Source organism: Montipora capricornis, chromosome 9, assembly GCF_036669925.1.
Source record: "Montipora capricornis isolate CH-2021 chromosome 9, ASM3666992v2, whole genome shotgun sequence".
NCBI lineage: Eukaryota > Metazoa > Cnidaria > Anthozoa > Scleractinia > Acroporidae > Montipora > Montipora capricornis.
Window position 1 is genome coordinate 29,555,366 of NC_090891.1, and position 18,550 is coordinate 29,573,915.

The following is an 18,550-nucleotide window of genomic DNA, read 5'->3' on the forward strand; positions in this document are numbered from 1 at the left end:
CACACTAAGAATGCGGTTAATTACTTCGTAGGAAGATTGTTAGAACTCCAGGAATTATCTTCCCAGGAAGAAATAATTCGGAAGGAAAGGGAGACCGCAGACAAGGTGAATGGAAAAACGAGACCGGAAAATATATCTATATGTATTTTTTTTAGTGACAATAAGAGACGAATAAAATGATTTAGGATTAAAATGAGGTCCTCATTCATGTTCAGTTTAAACTTATCAGTGGAAAAGCTTTTAGAGCTTTGTATCGAGTTGAAAATGTTCAAGGATTTTAATGACTAAGAGATGGCATGCTTAACCCTTAAAAATTTAATTGCAATTCAGTTGTGACGTTTCTTTTTGAAAAATTATTTATTATATGATTTATTTATTTAACTTTGCCAGTCAAGCTGACAGAGCGCCACAACAGCTTGCGCAGATTACTGTGGCCCCTTTTTACCCTTCAACCATGATACACAACAGAAGACAGACCACAACACCGGGAACTACGTGCCCTACTCTTAGCGACAAGTTTGTGGGTTCTTTTACATCCCACAGGATTATGAACATTGAAGGGTTGTGAGACGGGGCCAACGGTTTGATTCAGTACAGCAGAATCATTTATCAGAACTGACTATCACAGGGAAAAGTGGATTGTAAACTGGCTTTTACACTGAATTGCTTCATCATCGGGTGGTGAAGAAGAATAACTTCAAGATCGGGTGTTCATAACTCCATTATTCCTGCTCGAAAATTTTCTTTATGCCGTTATTCCAGTAAAAGAGAAGTCATCATTCCGTTAAAAAAAATGTTCTTATTCCGGACATTCCGCCCCACAAAATGGCTCCATTATTCCTCTTCACCCCCAATTCATCATCGGACGAGTCTTTTTTAGTGACCTGGAGGATTTTAAAACACCGATTGAATGGCATCAGAATAAAACCGTCCTAGACTAAGGGGCGAAAATATGGCATCGCCCTCCGCTGATCGAACAATAAACCTTCCTCTTTCAAACAACTTAATGGATTTTAAAACAAGGAATAAATAACATAAAACCCAAGCATTGTTAGTAGACTAAGGGGGAGGGACACCCATTAAGCTGTTATGGCTTGGATTTGGCGCGATTTAATTCATGACCATAAAACGTATTTTTGCTAAATCCTTTCAGCAGATTTATTAAACAGCACAGCCTTAACAAACTTCCTTAGCCATTTCCTTTAAGAACCGGTAAAGCATTCGTCCGAACCACTGCAACTACCCTGAACGTAACGTAAAGCAGACAACTGCATTTACTTAGAGACATAAATTTTCAGAAATTTTCAACCAAAAGTGGCTTCAACCCCTTTGAATCTCTTGGAAGCAAGGAGTCTTAAATACGGTCAGTGCATTAGGCCATAGCTTTCAGACAAACCATATGTTTCTAGACAAATCCTGAAGCAAATACTTATGGACCATAAATGTCAGGGCGTTGACATTGCATTCAAATATTTACCTAAGGAAGGTTCTTTTTTGTGTGACAAAGTGTAGTTTATTATGATAAGTCAAATCCGAAAAGCTGAAGACTCAAACATGATTGGTATGTCTCACCTGCAGAAATGCATGGACTACAACAACAAAAACACAAACTATACCAAAAATGTAGAATACTTTAAATTTTGTGTTCCCACATCCTTTTGCACTTTAAAACAAGTACGTGTATGTGCCTTTGTAACCAACAATCCTGTTAACATTTGGTATTAAAATAATATGCTGATGGTTTGGTGGACATACTTTGGTTTTGGCCAAGGGCAAAGCAGTTGGAAAATGACCTTGTAATATGAAGGAGTTGTTCTTCTTCGGGAAAAGTCGCCGACTTTCTTGATCGGTTTGCTTTTGTTCTGGAAGCTATGACGGATGTTGTAGATGGAATGCCCATGAAAGCACTCTCTAATTACAATGATTGTAACGACACACGACATAACCATCAGCACACTGATATTTTCCCTTGACAGTCGGTTGGCGCGTGCGATTTCTTTCAATCGAACGAATGATGTCTTATCAGACAAAACAAAAGTATTGTAATTGTTGATAGGTGTTGTATTGACTGTTACCATTGTCTGGTTATACTCATAAAGAACAATTCATTGTCGCCATAAATTACAATTCAAAGGCTGTAGATTCTTTGAGACTGACAACGTTTCCTGCGGTGCGAAAATTTGTCAGAAACTAGAGAAAGATTAATTTGCGAAGACTGGGTCATGTTTATTCAAGCTTGTTGTCTACGATCGGATCTTTCAGGAAAGAGATAGTGATTCCATGTGGCGCCTTGAAGTATTGCAGCAGGCATTTGCTGTCAACAAGAACCTGTTAGCGGACTGTTCATGCCTCCACCGACTAGGCGCAGTAACACGTGAGTAGAAGATAGCTCATGATAGATGTGCTGAGTGCCATAAATTAATCATCCCCAAACAGCTCCATCAAAGAAGCTATTGTCCCAAAAGGCTCGTCCGCCCTTTTCTTTTTGTCTGACATGACAACAGGTGAAAAGAGTCCAGAATGGGAAATCTTTTCCATATATAACTCAAGATACGATTACGCCTATTTCAAAGCCTTCATAATGATCCTTGTTCAGCCTTAGAAATCATCATAATTAAAATAGCTGTTAGAAACACTTTGTCCGGTACACTAGCAAGCAACGACGAAGGCCTGCTGGTTTTAAGTTCGATCCAAGAACTGAAGAGAACAAATCAGCGTAATATAAAAAGCAAAAAAGCTTTAAAAAGTTTCAGTTTAAGTTAAGCGTCAAATCCGGAAACCAGCCAAAATACCCTCGAAATGTACCTGAAGAAGAAAACGGGGACATATGGCAAATATGAGCCACTTAAAACCGCATTTTGAGTCGCATATGTCTTAATTGTTGTGTTCAGTATTATTTCTACAGACATAGAGGGCATACTTTTCCTTCTTAATTAATTACAACTGCCCCTTCGGCCGACGAAGCCGACGAAGGGACGGACATAACTTTTTTCGATTAGGATGCCTTAACCGAAATACAATTTAAGGTTTTCTGAAGATCAGTTTATCGGAGAATAAAGAGTCACTCAATCGACAGGACATCACTGTGATAAACACTTTTCTAGGCTCTCGCATCAAAGTGTGTAAGTTTTGCTTCTCCAGCGACTTGAGGTTTCGGAAACGAGACAAGTGTCAGCCATTTCAACTATGATAAAAGCAAGAATAATGTTTGCCATAATTGTCTTTGTTCAAGAGCCTTAGATCATTTATTTGGTTCAATGTTTATTAAGAGAGGTCTATCTTCAAAATGGCTGCCCTTAGCGACAAAAATCAGCAAAGATGAGCGTTTCCTGTAAAAGACAGCCAGGATATCCTTTTGAGGTAACTCAGCCGATGTACCACAGATTGAAAGCGCTGGTAATCAATCCAGTTTTTCGTGATTGATATCTATCAAAACACGACTTTTGAAAACCATTTATGTTCATATCAGATTCAACTATTGATCGAACAAAAAGAAATATAAGGCGTGTTTTTTCAACAGATACAGAGAAACAATGCTTTTAATGGTCAATTGGAGACGTGGTGTGTAATGCCAATAACCGACTATGAATTGCTCTTTTTCTTTAAATGAATGGCAAATATTGGGTCACGTGTGTTTGGACCTTGCATTATAGAATCTAGTGTTTTAAAATCTCATTCACTGAGCTTGTATTAAACAACTTAGTTGACAAAACATCAGCATTTTACCCTTACACTGCTATACAGGAGAGCTCAGTGACACGCACTGAATGCAAGATGGACCTTTGAGCTAGTTAACCCTGGATTTTTCAACCTAGGGAAAGAACAACAAGGAAATTTTACCTACTCATCTTATTGACAATAACTTTTCCTACCTCAAATCTTTGACAAAGCTTTATATTCTTCGCTTTGAACGTACTCCTGAGAGAGCGTGAATCCCCCAACGTACGTAGTTCCGTGCTAAGTCAACAGAGTGGTTCGAGCTTTATATTGTGTTAATCTTGATCTGTTGAAACCTCTGTTCATGGCATATCCTATTACGTTGATGCTTGTGTTAAGTAATACCCTCAATCAACAGCTAAGCAAACGAGCGCTCGAATAAAAGGGATTTACCTGCAAATTATGTCCACTATTGATAAAACCTAATTAATGGCTTCGAGTCCAGAGTACGTTTCCACGTTTTGGCGCTTGAAAATACAATCGAACGCCTCCATGTTAGACCCACTGTGCATGAGCGGCGACGCAAGAACACGAAGTTGCTTTCATTTCCTGTGGACAGATATATGGACGTTTTTCGTCAACATCATTTAATCTCAGAGACAATTTAAATATTTTTCATCGAATGCATTGAGCACACTCAGCACGTCAACATTCAGGCACGCCCTCTCCCACTTTGACAAAACGTTCGCTTCCACATTCGCATTAAAACTTTGCCATGGCAAGTAGTGTAATTAGTGGGGGAGGGGGGTAACGAAGGAAGACAGGAGAGTTGATAGGTAAATGAATAGCAGAGCGGTTGGAGAAAATAGATTATACCACAAAAATCACCTGCATCAAAACCGTCTATTTGAAAGACGGTCTGTCCATTTACACCCAAAAATAAGCTGAAGAATGTTCAAGCTGCGAGTTCTTAAAGCTGGGATATCGCCATTTTGGCCTGAAGTCACTAAAGGCTCTCCGCCATAATGTCGCCTTTAAGAGCTTACTCCGCCGGATTGAGAAACCTCACACAGGGGGATCGGAGAAGAGGCGATGCCTTGTGTGTGGCTTTTTGGATAAACACCAATAAATTCGTTTTGGAGATAAAATAAATCCTCCTTATGCGGACAACACTTTAGGCCTGATAAAATGGCAAACGGGTTCTATAGCGCAAATTACATATAGTTATTTAAGTACGTAACAGTACGTTTGCTAACGTTTGTGTTTTGATGCAGTCGAAGTATGATATAAATAAGGCCTTCATATATAAAAGAGAAATTGCTACTTCACAAAGCCGGTTTGCGTTGCAAGGTGACTCAGCACATCGGCTCTTTATGCACTTAAAACGTGAGCATGACAGAAACTAGGGCGCAGGAGTTCTGAGACGTCGCCTTGAGCCTTCTCTACTTGAAGCTTGTATCCCACTCTCTCTTGATACATCCAGCACCGTCCAACGTTTTGTCGCCATGGTCTTGCAACTCTTTAGCTCTTTCATGCGTTTTTCTTTCAAAGATTAAAATTTGTGACAACTTGCGGTTTGTAACTAATCTCTAAAGACACAGAGAAAAATGACAAAAATGGTACGAGTACTGAATGACAGATGAAGAGGTGTATACTCCCTCGAGCGCCCTTGTTGCTCACTGAACCAACTGAATCAGTATTTTGTCCGGGTGGCTTCATATACATGACTCACTCCCGTAACTGAAAAATATCAGGGAAATCTGAAGTATGTTGTAGGGCTGATAATACTCAATATACTATGACATCCAATGAAGACTTCAAGCTCTAACACCCGTGAGAAAAACGCAATGACTTCTAGTCAGTGATCACTGATCATTGACTTTGTAGTATGTGAGGTTGATGTAAGGTATGTGTATTTCGTAAAAAAAAGGTGAAAGAAATGAATAAAGTGGAAAACGGACCAGGAAACTGTGCAAGTCTTGCACCATCGGTTTCGGGTTTTATTCCCGCCGGAATAACATCGTTTGTGACTGGTTGAATTTGTTGTTTCTCCACTCTTTTCCGAGGTATTTTTCTCCGGCTACTCGGAAATTTTCGATTTGACTTGTAGCGCCACTAAAAGAGATCTGAGTGGGAGTTTTAATTCCAATAGAATTACATGTTCTTGGAGCGATAAGTACTTCTTAAAAATTACAATTCATTTCACTTATTGGGCTCTGGCAGGATCATTTTTGGAGGTCAGGTGTTCGATGCTAATCTTTTATCAATTAAAGAGTTTAGTTTCATATACATATATTTTCATATATACATTGTGCATTTAATCAAAAACATTTAAAAGTTTTAGATTACTGAAGGACGACGTTTTAAAAGGTGACAGATCCCAGGCAAAATGGCGTGAAAAATAGAAAGTCTGTTGCAATCTAACCTACACCCACATTTCCGATTCTTTAACAAGCCGTGAACATTTTATCCTTCGAAGAAACTCGGATTGTGTGTAATCGACCAATTCTTCTAACTCAATGTTGTACAAAATTCAATTTTTTGGGAATAAAACGCTTTTCTCCATTTTTTTCCATAGTGAATGCTTAACAAAAGAATGCAAGATGCAAAGAATCTTAACCCCGAGAGATTTGAATTGGGTACATTGAGTTAAGCGAATTGGTCTATGGCGGTTTTCCTTGAAAAGTAATACGCGAGAATGGGAAGTTTTGGAAGTTAATGGTGAAGTCGTAAACAGGAAGCTCATCCGCTTTTTTCACTTGCATAAGTGGTTCACTGTGAGTTCGTTTTTTTGACCACGGAAGTTTAGCCACCAAGCCAGATGGGCATTCTTCATTATTTCTAGCCGGAATCGAACAATCCTTCGATCCTCTATATTCAAAACGGGCTTATTATAAATTATAAACTGTTCTTAGAAAATTATAAATGGTCCACTCGACTCTCCATGACCGACCATAAGCCGGGGCAGCGGAGGTAGCCCATCCTTCTCCAATTTTTAACACGTTGCCCTGCAGTGACTTAACCACTTATTAAATTCAATGCAATCAAAGCTATTACGGTCATGCTTGGGAGCTTTCGGCAAAAGTGTTTGAATGAAACTAACATATCACGATTTGGCCACGATCATGCAGCACGTGTACTTGAAGAAATGATACTGTTCTCATTAGCACCGCAGAAGGTAAAGGGGTTGACATTGTAAGGTCCGTACATGGCGGAAGAATAAAGAATGGGCTACAAAAGAAAAAAAACAAAAACAAAAACAATTGTTTTTGTTTTTTTTCTTTTGTAGCCCATTCTTTATTCTTCCGCCATGTACGGACCTTACAATGTCAACCCCTTTACCTTCTGCGGTGCTAATGAGAACACTATCATTTCTTCAAGTACACGTGCTGCATGATCGTGGCCAAATCGTGATATGTTAGTTTCATTCAAACACTTTTGCCGAAAGCAAAAAAAACATTGAAAGCACTGAAAAAGCAACCGCGAGAATGAAGATTTTACAGGGTCTTGCTGTAAACGACTTTTTCATGTTTCTGGTCATGACATCATTTGCTTGCAAGAGCCATTATTGATTACTCTCGTTAGAAACAAGTTCAGCTAATACGCCAGAAGTTATTGGTGAAGTCGTAAACAGGAAGCTCACGGGAGAGTCACTTGCATAAGTGGTTCACAGTTCGTTTTTTTGACCTCGGAAGTTGCTTGCAAGAGCCATTATTGTTCAATATCGTCAGAAACACGTTCTATTGCCTTTCGTAAGAAGAATTTATCATTGTGTACGACATGGAGGGACCCATGGTAGTTAAGGACTGTCCGATATGGATATGATCTTTGAATAGGATGACGGTCGATTCTCCTAATAGCGATACGATTATATCAGTCACTTGAATAAGAACTCGACTCCAACTAAACAAGGAAGTAGATAATTAAATTTGCAGCTATGAGCACTTCGAAAAAATTCTTATCACAAAAGCAACTGAATGACAACCCTTTGAATGAAAAAGGAATGCTAGTGTGCTACGTTTAGATGACGTTATTCTGTTTTAATAGTGATTTTCTGTGTAACTAATAGAATACAGCAGACAATCAGTTGAGATGATTTCCGGCCGTTTCCAAATTGTTGCAATGATCCTCTAGTTTCTCTTTCTAACGCACAATTAACCAATAGAGGATGTTTAACTACAGAACCAAGTTATCCTCTTTGGGAACAGTGAGGTGTAAAGTGGGCATCAGGAGTTTTTAGGGGTTCATGAGATGGTAAAGATTGCGGCTCGTAAAGAACGCACGGCACATCTGGAAAAACTGATTTCATTTTAGTACTCCAAATTATTTCAAGCTAATGATTTTAAAATGTGTTTGCGCGAATATCACGTATTTGCTTGATCAATGCACCAAACCGACCAAGATCGGTCTCCTCAAAGCAACCAAATCATTAAAATTACAGCTTTGTTCAGGGACAACCAGGGGGGTATAATGACGTGCTGAGAATTCCCGATCAACCCCACTACCAAATAATTATGTTTCAGAGTGCATGTAGAAACATGTAGCAACAGTTAACAGAATAAAAAAGGAAAAACGTTTTCGCGTTCTTCAAACATGAAAACATTCGTGTTCCAATTGAAATCGTTCAGAACTATTACTTCAAACAGTTAAAAAATCCACTTTAACAGTCACAGTTTAAAATTCTGTGGTAAAGCCTTGTACTTTTGACAATTTAGACGAAAAAATGAGTCATTTGAAATATTTTAAAAAGGGAAAGAAAATTAGCCTCCTGGGGCCGGTTGCTGAAAGATGTAATAACTCTATTCCAGGGATAAATGTGCCTTATGGTATATGTGCGCTACCTTGCCAATACCTGGTGAACTAAGTACGAATCTTTTGCTTCGACTCTTGAAAGCAACTCTACAAAGTTAGTTATCAACCGTGAAAAATATTTCGGGATAGTTTTGACGAAGCTCGAACCGTTTACTTTTCATCAAGGAAAGTGCAGGGCCCTTTCATAACTGCGAACGCCATAACTAAGGCAGGCTGCCAAAACGAATGAATGGATTACTACGTGTTAAGGAAACTGTGGGGACGTTTTCATAACTGAAAACCACAACTAAAGCAGGTTGCCAAAACTGACGTGACATTGAGAACGTACGTGACTAGTTTCGTGCTTTCTGAGTTAAACACATTCAAAATTTTAAGCATTTGCCACTTAGCGTCACTGAAGAGTAGACAGGAAACGAGTCCACAAGAAAATAATTATCCCCTGCACAGCTTCGCAAAAAAGACTCGAAAACTACAGAGTAAAACTTTATGCAGTTCTCGTTTTGACAGCTTTCCTCGGATAAACAGTGCTACGTGCAAAAATTTTTATTAGCGGGCCAGAGGTTTGGAAACCACATTGTATTAAAACTGAGTTTTTAATATTTGCAATGAGTGCAGCAGTTCTTCGGAGTTTGGGAAACTCGTTTAGCAGATCGATATTCGACAGCGATATTTACGTCGACTGTTCAGTCGCCTTCCCCTTCCTTTGAAATTTCTCAATAATCGTTTGAGTACGACATTTGTTTCGGTTGTATTCATTTAACTATTTTATTATTATTTTTTTAAGTGCTTTGGATGTTCATCCTGCCCCTACAAAGTATTTTTTGACGACACAAACGAAACTGAAAAAAAAGGTGAACAAACAATCCAACGATCTAAAAACAGAGAGCAGCCAGTTTAAGACTGCAGACCGTGTGGAAGCAACTCAAAACGGGCTTTATTTGTTGGAACGCTCGCTTAAAACGGCCATCAATTCGGGGGCGTTTTTGGCATATCCTAACCTGATGCCAATGACCAGCTTTGTTATTCAAAAATCAGAGTTGAACATTATATGCCTCTTAAAAAAGATACGATAGAAGCAGGTGATATCTTCATTTGAGATCTAATGAAAAGATTCTACGAACGCATGAACTTCGACAACAACTGAACGTACACTTTTTATCCCACGTTCATCTGATAATCTGCACTTCCAATTGATCGAGATGTCCTTCTTAACAAGCGCAAGCCTGAGAATGTTTGAAATGAGTAAAGAAAATCAAGAATTACCTGAAACCTAACAAACGGAGCGAAGATGATAAACCGGAATGCCTATAGGTGCACAAAATTGTTGAAATGACGTTGACCGCATGTTGTTAAGATTTAACGCGAGTCTGAAATTGCTCTCTCGGTAATCAGGATGTCGAGGAACGGGAAATAACAACAAGTGAATAGATATCTATTACAACACAAAAAACAACTGGCTTTAGTTTAACCAGTTCGGATGTATTCTCTCACTGATAAATTAAAATAGCAAATCCTCACTTTGTAAGGAAGCTGGAAAAACTAATGCCTATGGGAAAAGAATAAAGGGTTCTTTCTGAAATAACAGCCAGGCTAGTGAATGAAACGAGTCATTAAAAATCGATTGAGAATGTTACACTTAGAGAGTGTTGATGAGCTCCTGCTGCGAAGCCAATGACAATTACAAGCCTGGAAAGTTCCTTGAGGTCATGAAGTGTTTACGATTGTTTTTAATGGTAATTTTGCGTGATAAGCTACCAAAAATGTTGACCCATACACAGCACTTTGCTCCGACAAGAATTCAGACCAACGGCGCATGGTTTAAAAACCGAACTTTGCACCGTATTGACAATACTTTACCAAAACACAAGATCATCTTTTGAGAAAATAAAATGTCAATAGGACTCGTTAGAGCTGTGTTTTTAAACCTTAACTAACCAATAGCGAATTTTAACAATTATTTCTCGAGTGCGTGTCGCAAGAAGAGTAATTGAAAGTGTCACAGTTTTTCAGTGTTTTGTCATTTCCAGCGCGCGCGACTAACTAATTAATACACAATTACACTGACCATCAAGAAAGCGTTGATTGAATAATACGTCTTGTTGTCAAAATAGACAAAATTGTTAAGGAGTGGGCGTAAAAGGTTAAGAATGAATGAGAATAAGCTATGAGCCCGACAGTCTGACGTCAATTATTTTTTGAAGAGCTTGTAGCATGCGTACAGTTATTTTCAAAATGTAACATAAACCCCCATTCAATTGTCAATGGCAGTGAGACGAAACTGTCTCGTCTTTGGAGACTAATGTTAGACTTGCCAAATGAAGGAACAGTTCTAGTTCGGAGGAATAGACTGCAAAATAAACGATTTGCTACAAAATTGGTTTGCAGAGCTTTGTGTCTGTAAGTAAAACGATCTTCATCAGCGAGAAAAAAATAAAATAAATTTAATCAGAGCAATGCCTCAAATGGCTTAATTAAAGGAAGCTTAAGGTTAACGGGTGTAGAGAATGCATCGCACTAAATAGCTTTATTTTTCAATCGAGGGGCAACTTCCTTAATCGGATTATCCCAATGGTGGAATTCCTCTTTCATCCAAAGTCTTTTTGTCTCTTGACTACATTCAGCAGTTGGGAACACTCCTTGGTTCCTGCCTATTCCATGGCAACATCCAGTACGGCAACCACGAACACTCAGAGATTGTTCAGGTAGAGGAAAAGCAATGATTTATTTGCCGTAAAAGATAGCAGTGAAAAAAGTCCAAACTAGGCCAATGAACAACCTCTTAAATTTATGAGCTTTCAACTGAAATCAAAAGTATGATTTACTTGATGCGGTTAAGGCCCTGACCACTGACTTCTCTTCGGACCGAAGCCAATATTCAGGAGATAAAAGGTTTTAGAGTTCAGAAAAAGAAACCGACTAAATCCCCTCAGCTAAGCCAATTGAGATCTCCTTCGTTTCCTCTCAAGCCTCTAGATTCTGCGGCCAGGAAATTCAAATGACATTGCTGAAAATCACCATCAGTACAATGGTGGTAGAAATTCCATAAACGAAACTCTCAGTAATGCTGGTAGCCTTATTCAACAAATATTGAGGGTGAAGGACGAATTGGACCTTAAATACTGAAAAACCTCAATCCTATTCAGAGTTTTACTCTCGGTTTAATTAACGAAAGCAGCTGCTATGTGCACATTGTTTGACGAAACCTTAAGAGTCAATTAGCGGCTTGTGTTTAAGACCATTGTCGCATTTACGTCGCTGCACATCCGAATAAAACATAGTGAAACACTGAGATCAGTTATTGGTCGAAGCATTTTGTCGTTAAAAACCATTCTCTTTCATCCAATTTGCACTGAAGGAACTACTTCCCGACGTCGGTATGACCTTTCGCCATTAATAATGACAGCCACCAAGCAGAGCCAATGTCTCCATTGCTCGTTTGATATCTAGTGGAAACCTAATGTTTGCCTGCAGGATTAACATTTAGCTAACCCAGGAAGGGAGAGCGTTCCCGTCTGAACTGATGGCTCAGGAAAGATTTAGCTCTGTAATCTCGCTGCTTTATAATCTCTTCGCAGCTGCCTCAGTTTGGGACCTGCGCACTCCGTAAATTTGCCCAGTTGACTTGGTACATGTAATATACCTGTCCCCAGTCCCCCAAGAACCAGTCGATGTACTGATATGTTTATCGGTGGACAAGTCACTAAATTTTACAAATGTAAATTTAACTTAAAAAGTAGGACCAAGAAGAGATTTTCCTATCGTGATCAAGCTCCGCATTGCTCCACAGGTAGCCCAAGCTCTTTGCTCGGGTGTTTGTCGCATTTAGAGACCTTGTAACCGAAGTGTGCCGAATTGTGGTCGATATGTTGTCGGTCAAATCCGCGCTCGGGTTGAATCCGTTTTTACATAGGTTAAATTAGTGATCTTCATTTTACCTTGGTTGAATATGCACTCTACCTAGTTTAAGCAGCTATCAACCCCCCTAAAAAAGAATTGGAAACACGTATACCCTCCCTCAAGCTCTGTTTTACGCATCTCAACACATCAACTTAATGTTCCGTATCATCTTATCGGTTTCTGTATTCAAACACTTATTCACTCAGTCTCAAATTTGCAACATATCAAGGGAACAAAGAACCGGTTTTCGAACTCGGACCCACCAGCTCTACAGTCCTGTGTCTTCCCCACACAACAACACGAACACGGACACGCTCAACCCAAAACAGTTCTTTTCATTAATAGCTTTTCCGGGCTATGATAAGTCAATTGATATCCATGTATAATGAGCAAAACTAATCCTAACTTGACCCTACATATTTTTTGTCTAGGCCTCACATAGGCTCCAAAACAAGGTTTCTTCAATTCATCTGAGTGCGTATTCAGCCTAGGCAAAATGAGGTTCACCAATTTAACCTAGGTAAAACGGATTCAACCTGAGAACGGATTTTACCGGCAAGAGATACACTTACAGAGGTAAAAAAAGGCAAAGGCGCTTTATTAAACGTCAGTACTTCCTTCAGCTACGAGGCTGGTGTCAATGAAAGACGACGGTTCACCCTTTATCCTCCTTCCTCTAGCAGTGATCCGTTTTACGGTTATTTAAAGCTATAGCTATACGGATCACACTTCCAAGTCACCGAGGATCGAAATGGGGACCTCAGTTGCTCCAAATGCCGCGGGCTAACCAGTCTTTTTAATGATACATTTTTTTTCTGCTTCGTTTTTTCCTGGTAAGGTAGGGTCATTAGTTTCTGATGGAGCCCTTGACCCATTCTTTTAGTGACGTCACAGCCACTGGATACCTGAATTGGTGTAATGATATCGTAGAACGGCGCGTCGCATCCCCGATGGTTCAATTAACATAGAACAATAAAGTCACATCAGGGTATAATTAAGGCTGCAGGTAATGAAATAACTCGTTTTAAATGACCTTACATAAGAAATAGCGCTAAATGGATTTAAAAAGCGGGTACTGATCAATGGCCGACCGAAGAAAAACTAAGGAAATTGGGTGGGCTCGATTGGTGTCGCAGTTCGCTACAAGCAAACGGCTTGGGTTTGGGAAAATTGTTTTGCCTAACTACAAAAGAGAAGGCGGGTAATTGTTCAGTGAAGTGGCATGGAGTAATTGCAAAATATATCAGTGTTTAAAGATGCTTCAATAACAAATACAGTGTATATGCCCATAGCTGATCCTCCTAGACTTACTGAAGCAGTAATTGAACGAACAAATGCAGCATCTCACACCAACGCTTTGTTTGCGATCTACCCAAAATGAAATTATCCCTAGAAAGAACACTCTTTACCAAGCCACTGGGTACATTTTGTTACAAGGGGTGGATTTCGACGGCAAAAAATTCAGCATACCAAACTATCGGATACAGACAGTCGTTAACAGCAATCCATTATACCCGCTCTATGGATTTACTCTTGAATGTGTTATGTTACACGTCAGTTTTGTACCTTCAGTATCCGAAAGGTCAGTTGAAAATATGTTCCCAAAGAAATATCCCTTCTCAGCCGTTCTCAGATAGTTATTTCTTTTATCCCATCATCGACTTTGACTTTACTGTTCATCTTTTTTTCACCATTAAGCCCTGGCAACCAGACGACGAGGATAAACGCCAGGCATTTTAATCTTCTAGTAAACGGAAATTAGTGCTTCAGTGATTGGATCAGCAAGTTTTTTAACGGATAATACCTCCTTACTGAAAGTACTGATGTTAATCGTTTTAGTATCGTTTTTTTTTACAATTCGCCTAAATATTTTGGCATTGTCGTAAGACAAGACTTTTCTTCAAAGAACGGGGGTATTTGTTTCATGATCAAACAAATCATTGCCTCTTAGGGAAATATGTCATTTGTGCCGGTCCAATTGGCTCACTCAAACTACTTACTTAACAGCATTTTGTGGGGAAAATTCAAGGTGGTAAATAGAGCCGAGTTGTTCGAAAGCCGGTTAGCGTCAATCTGTGATTAATGATCCATTGTTTAACCCTTAGCAAATGCTTTTACAAGGTGAAGGTACAGTTAAATTACAAGAACTTACGTCTACCCTAGAATTAGCCTAACAGTAAAAGGCGGGCGTCAACAATTAGGTCCACTGATGTTGACAACACTGAACTACTGCAGGAAATCGTAAAATTAACAAACGAGAGAAAACTTGAATTTAAACAGAAAGAGCGTAAAGATTTAAACTTTTAGTTCTCAACATTTATTTCAATTGTGTAATTTTCCTGTCGAAAGGCAAACAATATAAAATTCATTTTGAGGGAAAAACATTCTTGTTAGGGGTTGACCGTTTCCAAGAGATAAAATTCATTGTAAGACTTTAAATCACCATTGGTGTTGCAATTTGCGCGAAGATTCACTCCCACAGAATCTGATCATAAAGGAACGATTTCTTCAAAGAAACGATAAATCTCCACCTGAGATTTGTTAACAAGGTAAACATGATTTTCCTGATAAATTATGATTTAACAAAGTTCAAAAGAACACTGTGGCTGAGTGTTCATGAAAATTACAACTATGACAAATCCTTTAAAGCTTTTTTAAATTCAGACGGCTACATAAACAGACACAATAACATTTTTTACCATGTACTTCTTCCAAGGATGAGCTTGTTAAAATAGGAATTATATTTTGGCTAATCTTTCGTGCCTTAACTTCCCTGAGCATTGTTTCGTATTTCAATCCTTCCAAAAAAAGTGAGAACACTTTCTTCACCGCGAGACGCATTTTTTCGACCAAATTTCTGTTAAGGGGAGCACGTTCTCTAAATTTGATGAGAGGGTGGGCTGTTTTTCATCCACCGATGTGAGATGTGATCCATTTTATTATGATGAGCCCGGCCAGGTGACCTTGAGTTGTTTTTTTTTTCTCACGGTCTGTAATGCTAGCAAACCAAGATCATTTCAAAGCACTAAGCTTTAAAGCGTTAATAGAATCAACAAAGTGAATTACGTAAAGACAAAAGGAGATTAGAAGCAGTGCAGTCCTTTCGTCATTGAATATTTCTCAAATCACTGACTTCCATCTGTTTTGCCACGGAAAGTACAGATCGATTATCTATAAAAATAATCACCAGTCGATTAGTCATAGGGAGTAGAAAACACACAACATCGCCTTCAGTCTGAGTTGAAGGAGGAAGGCAACAATTTTCACTAATTCACTGCTGAAAAATCATACCTCCCGTGGAAGGATCTTCTTAACCAAAATTCACTGCGTGTCATTTGTTTTATTATCGACGAATTCATGTGATCAAGGAGTGTTATATACAGAAGGCACAAATTTCAATTAATTATCAATTACTAGCCTACCAATTGCCGATTACCTATAAATTTTATTTTTCTCACTTTAGATCCCTTATCCCAAAATATTCTTGTCAAATGAGAACCTGGTGTATTTTGCTGTTTCTGTTAACGCTGGCCACATGCTGCAGTGGGCGCCCCCGATTTTTCATGATGGACTCCTCTGAGGACATCAAAATGAAGACCACCCAGGCTTACAAAAGGTGCATTTCGGATTGCAAAACGGAATGCAAAAGAAACGCCGCTTGCGACGAAAGCTTCCCCTCTAATTCGGAGCTTGATTCTATGTGCTTGCATGGCGGTTCTTATGGAAGCTGGGTGTGGGAGAGTTGTGGCAAACGGTTTTTCCCGCAGAAACATCGCGACCAACCAGCCGAGCCGAAAGTGTCATTTAGACCGGAAGAGATCCTGCAGCTTTTCGAAAACTACTCTTCATAGTCGAGAACCAAACGTTTTAGACTAGAATTCAAACACATTTGGTTGAGTACATTTGTATCAGTTTGTAGTATGATGACCAATTAATCATGAAACCCTGAATCATGCGATCAGGTTTACATAATTTCCTGGGACAATAAAGATGACTGCGGCTTTCAGATAGACTCAAATGTGGTGCTTTATTCGAGCGTTTGTTACAACATTGCTTGTTTGTACTATCCAATATTTAGTATATACTAGGATATACTAAAGAGTGAATAACATTGAAGGCGCGCTCTAATTGGCTACTCAGACTCCGATATCGTTTTCTACTTGTTGCTCGATTCATACAGTTAGACTTCTCGCTTCAACAAAACTTGGGGGCTCATAAAAGATTCTATCATATATAAGCCGTGTAACATCCCTAGCATTGTGATATTGTCGAGGGATTGAATACTTTTACAGCCTACAATTTCGATAAGATAAAAATATATATATATATACTACAGATAACTAATAATGTTGGAAAATATCCAGCTAGAGACCATGAGCTTTGAAAGCACATGTGGAGAAAGAAACTTTTCTTAAAGCGCTCTGTTTTACATTTCATCAGCGATGACCTATCGTTAAAGCGTAGAGAGCGGCCGTGCGCGCGAGACCCGAGTCGGTGGCATAAGATGTTGAAGGCATGACCCGGTCTCCTTGATCTTTTCAAAGGTTTTCGCACGCAAGAGATCTCGTCGTGCTCACAACTCATTGAAGGTATGTGCAGTTAAAAGACATTCGCCTTGGAAAATATTTTTTTTACTTCTTAACTATTTTTAGGGGTAAAGGGGTTAGTTTCTAAAGAAACTGTGGTGCTGCGTCGGTGGGGAAGTAGTATACAAAAATTTGGTTTTATCAAAGGAGTTGATAACGTAAATTGACCACGGTACAGAGGTTCTAAAAGCTGACGTTTCGAGCGTTAGCCCTTCGTCAGAGCGAATCGAGGAAGTGTGGGTTATGTGTAGTTTTTATAGTAGAGTAGAAGCTGCGCTATTGGTGGTAACATGGCACCGTGAAAAATAGGATACGTTAGTTAAATGAAAGGCGTTCGTTAATACCGTGAGGATTAAGGGTGCTGATTTGGAAGATGAATTTTTGTTCCAGATTCTTGCGGCTTTCCGTCGTACCTGGATAAAGGGAAAGGCCGCAGATAGCCAGGTTTTTTTTTGGAGTGGTTAGGGAGATTAAAATGACGAGCCACTGGCTTAGACGCAACCTTGTCATTCTTCTCAACATCGCGAAGGTGTTTGCGGTTTCGGTCGCCTAGTCGTCTACCTGTCTCGCCAATGTATAATTTATTGTATAACGTAGTGGTTATGCAATAAATGACATTTGCGGAGGTACATGTAAAACGATCGGTGATCTTAACAGATCACATAGATCCCGGTATTTTGCTCGTGTTAAGAGTAAAAGACAAGCTTTGCATCGTGAGCGCGCGCATTTGAAAGTGCCGGGTTGCTCGTTAGTTTTGAGCGCGCTTTTAACTAAAAAGTTGCCTAGGTTTTTGTCGCGTTTGAATGAAATAAGTGGAAGTTGCGAAAAGATTCTACCAGTTTCGGGATACTTCATTTGGGTATTCCATAGGGGTAAAACCGAACACAGGTGGCTACAACATTGTTTCAAGTCCAGTTTTTGTCGACTTCATTACTGTTAAGGCCACGTGGACGAACGTTATAATCGTCAAACAACTAAAATTGGCTTAACTTACTTGGCCATGACTCTAACTCGCTCTACCTGAAAATTGTTTGGCTGCTATCCAGGAACGAACTAGGCATGAAAACCGTCATTTGTTTTACACGGATAACATTAAAATTTATCTTCACGTGCTCAACCTGAATTTGGCCGTTATCTTTCGACTACTTCGGGACTTTAAGATCAACAACGCGGGCGATACGTATGAAACTAAGGCATCTCAAAATATAACTTTTCACATTTTATTCCATCTCGTTCACGTCGAACAATATGGGCGAAGTATCCTGAAATAACTTGAGTACGAGCGCTTTCTGAGTAAAAATAAAGAACAAAAAGTTCACATTTGTATCCTCAGTTTGTTGTCTAAACCTCATATTTAGTGACTTCGCGCCGCTGTTATGCAGAGTACCACAAAAATAAGTGCTAACATGCATGTTGCACGTGCAGCACGATTATTTTTCTCAGTTTTAACCAATGTTATTACTGTTTTGTGGCGTTTATGGATATTTTCAAATCCGGAACTCTACTCGTCCACACGTATCCGGCGAATTCGCTGGCGAATCCGAGATCCGGAACTTTTTGAATACGCTCTCCAGAGTGGATATTTTTGAATCCGCTAT

General features: G+C 39.3%; 1 protein-coding gene and 2 long non-coding RNA genes across 4 annotated transcripts in view; 2 read left to right on the forward strand and 1 right to left on the reverse strand.

Annotated features, from left to right (window-relative positions):
• Positions 1 to 14,033, reverse strand: part of LOC138016532 (uncharacterized) — a 29,225-nt gene extending 15,192 nt beyond the window's left edge. The window contains exons 1-2 of one of the 2 annotated variants that reach the window (XM_068863701.1): positions 4,111 to 4,266; positions 3,873 to 4,031 (exon numbers count right to left, since the gene is read on the reverse strand). The gene's annotated coding sequence lies outside the window, so the exon portion shown is untranslated. Of the gene's footprint in view, positions 1 to 3,872; positions 4,032 to 4,110; positions 4,267 to 13,932 lie in introns of those variants that run through there. The other variant, XM_068863700.1, reaches the window with a different exon arrangement.
• LOC138016534 (uncharacterized) lies at positions 1,188 to 18,270 on the forward strand. The gene is made up of 2 exons (XR_011125827.1): positions 1,188 to 2,374; positions 16,911 to 18,270. It is a non-coding gene; the product is annotated as an uncharacterized lncRNA (long non-coding RNA).
• LOC138016533 (uncharacterized) lies at positions 14,717 to 16,384 on the forward strand. Its single transcript, XR_011125826.1, has 2 exons — positions 14,717 to 14,915; positions 15,830 to 16,384. It is a non-coding gene; the product is annotated as an uncharacterized lncRNA (long non-coding RNA).
• Positions 18,271 to 18,550: the final 280 nt, after the last annotated feature.